Genomic DNA, 3,364 nt, shown 5'->3' with positions numbered 1-3,364 from the left:
ATAGGATTCTCTGGCTCTGAATGGAGGGACATTGGGAGGAGGGGCTGTGAGGTCAATATGATGTCAAAGGATTCTCTGATTCTGGATGGAGGGACATTGGGAGGAGGAACTGTGAGGTCAGTGTGATGTCATAGGATTCTCTGACTCTGGATGGAGGGAGGGGCGGTGAGATCAGTGTGATGTCATAGAATATATAGATTCTGGATGGAGGGACATTTGAACAGGGAGATTTGAGAAGTCACTGAAGGTGACCATAGATCCATGGAAATTCAGCTGGTTCAGCAGGGATCGCTCACATTTCCATCCATGTGTGGCCACTGCTGGATAAAAGCCACTCCCCCAGCGGCTGCAGCCAATAGCTTCAGTGCTGATTTGTGTATTCTGAGAGCGGAGGAGTCCCCCCATTGTCAGAATACAAGAGTGCAGAGGGGAGGATTCCCCCATCCACCTCCAATGTGTGGATGGGGGAATCACTTCAGTTTTTATGGTCATCCCGCTGGCTGAACGATAAAACTGAACCATGTAGGCCAGCTTTGGGAGCAAATATATTATCATCAACTCCTCCCCCTGAAGGGGTTCATCTGGGTTCCCACACTATATATGTGTGTATCATCATCTGCTGGAGATAAAAGATGTCACAGTGACTATGGAGAAAGAGGACGGACATGACTATGGAGGAAGAGGACGGACATGACTATGGAAGAAGAGGACAGACATGATGGGGGGTTACTGGGTGTAAATAGAACATAACATCTTATTACCTCCTCTGCTGCCACTTCCAGGAACGTCTCCTCTCTGCTTTGCTTCCACACTGAAAGTCTTGTGTGTACCTGACATCACTTCCTGTCTGTACTCACTTCCTGTCTGTACCTGACATCACTTCCTGTCTGTACCTGACATCACTTCCTGTCTTCCATAGAGACTTCCTGTCTGGGTAGAAGTGAGATCCCCACCTTGTGGAGCTCAGAGGAACTGCAGCCCCGAGAAGCGTCTGGTAGTGTAACCCTGGCCTTGTGCTGGGTGTGTATGGACTGTAGATCCTTATAGAGGGGTCACCTCCACTCCCACCAAGGGGGACAGAAATATATGACTGCTCGGGGGACACATTTTGGCCCCTTTGATTTTGCAGTAACATTTATTGCAGATTTAGTCCTGTAGAACATCTGGTATATGGATACAAAGCCCCCCAGCTGGGAGTAAAGGGTGGAAATGGCTCCTGACCCCCAGATTTGGGCAATGATGACATCACTATCCCCTCCCCTTCCTGTATATTGCAGATGATAGGTCGGGGATCTGTCATTCAGTGAGTTGGGTTTTCACATTTGGTCATCAGATTTTTTTTTTCGGTGGTTGTTGGACTTCATGATAGACATTGATCTACATCATGGGACTTTTTTTTAAACTGTTTTCTTTTTTACAATCTATATTTTTGTGATTAAGTAGGATTACCAAGAGGCACTTGTCCTTATCAACATGGGAACAAGGTGTTTCCCGGGGTGCCCCCCCTGGCAAGTCCCCCCATGTTGAGGGCATGGTGTAAGATGTGGAATCTGCACGCTCCCCTCTCCTGTTTCATGGCCTGGCCGGCATGCTCAGATAAGGGTCTGGTATGGAATGTTGGCAGAACCTTCTGGAACATAGCTCAGATACTCTCTGTAAGGTGACCATAGACATGGAGGACACCAGCAATGGTTGGGATGTAACATACCCTGTAAAGGTGGCATGATATGACAGATATTCCTGGAATTCAATGTTCAGTATTACAGATACAGTGTTCTCTTCATTTAGTGGTCAGTAGAAGACAAATGGTCACAATTTATAAATCTGAATAGTTGGCTCTGGAGTGTGAAGATTGGAGGAATGAACACCTAGATGGCAATAATGATCTGACATCCCTGTAGACATAGATACGGATGAATGATCTGTCACCTCACTGAGCCTCACAGATAACATGTTGATGTGCTGACTACGACCCCAGTATTCCCACACTGCTTACACCTGTTATCACATTGTGGGTTGGGGGCTCTGTAGGGAGTTTACTTTTATTATATATAGAAGAAGAATCATAAATGAAGTTGGTGGTTGTCAGATCTGATGTCTACCAGTGTATGGCCCGGCTTTATGTCATTAGAATGATGTTCTAGTATGACATTTATTATCACAAATGAAGACGGTGGATTGGAGTTACAGCTGTTTATAGCACAATGTTACACAATTATAATGACACACTAGTAAGGGGGAGGAGTCTTTGTGATTGAGCGCAGCGCAGCACCATTAATTATTAATTACCGTTTGCTGGATGTGGGAACACATTCGGGTGGTTGCAGCAGCTCGGGGGTTCTGAATGTTATTAGATGTTACATTGTATATCTTATCCTGAGTTTGGTGAATAGATTAGTGGCAGCGCAGGGGTTTGGGGGTTAATCATGCTGTCGTACATCGTGAGTCTGGTGTTTGTGGGTATTCATGGGCAGTAGGAAAAGTGATAACAAGGATTCTAGCTTGGGAGGTAGTCTGAGGAATATCAGAAGTCTGTGGTGATTGCTAGACTTCCCCCAACCCTGCGAATACACCAGATTGTATGTGAGATTTGTATCTGTCTATGTGTGGCCAGCCAGATTGATCTGGGTGACATCTCCCTATAGTGGTGGCCAGAGGTACTGCAGGCTGTGAATACTATATCACAGCTGGGTTGTCCTACCGAAACCAAGTTCTGCCTTCATTTCCTACTACACCAAACAAGGTCCGTGCCTTGGGTAGCTAGGCTTGTGTCCTTGACACCTGGTGGTAGCCATGGGATATTAGAGTGTGCATGCTATTGTACTGCTGTTACCCGTGTTCTGACCAGGGAACATGGGGTTCTAGCAACAATCTACTGATTGCCAAGGACACATAATGGAGGACAACACCTTGGGTAGCTAGGCTTGTGTCCTTGACACCTGGTGGTAGCCATAGGATATTAGAGTGTGCATGCTGTTGTACTGCTGTTACCCGTGTTCTGACCGGGGAACATGGGGTTCTAGCAACAATCTACTGATTGCCAAGGACACATAATGGAGGACAACACCTTGGGTAGCTGGGCTTGTGTCCTTGACACCTGGTGGTAGCCATGGGATATTAGAGTGTGCATGCTGTTGTACTGCTGTTACCCATGTTCTGACCGGGGAACATGGGGGGGTTCTAGCAACAATCTACTGATTGCCAAGGACACATAATAGAGGACAAGACCTTGGGTGTCAGCTGGCCTCCTTCTTACCCGAATCTTTGGCACCCCCATTCATGACACACTCATAATAAGGATTCTTCCATTTCTCTTGGATAATCTCACCAAATCTCAGGGAACTATACCAGGTCACAAAGGGAA

Source organism: Staurois parvus, unplaced genomic scaffold (assembly GCF_062004578.1).
Source record: "Staurois parvus isolate SC_StPar_1 unplaced genomic scaffold, SC_StPar_1.0 ptg000582l, whole genome shotgun sequence".
Lineage (NCBI taxonomy): Eukaryota > Metazoa > Chordata > Amphibia > Anura > Ranidae > Staurois > Staurois parvus.
Note: the sequence above shows the minus strand (reverse complement) of the source record.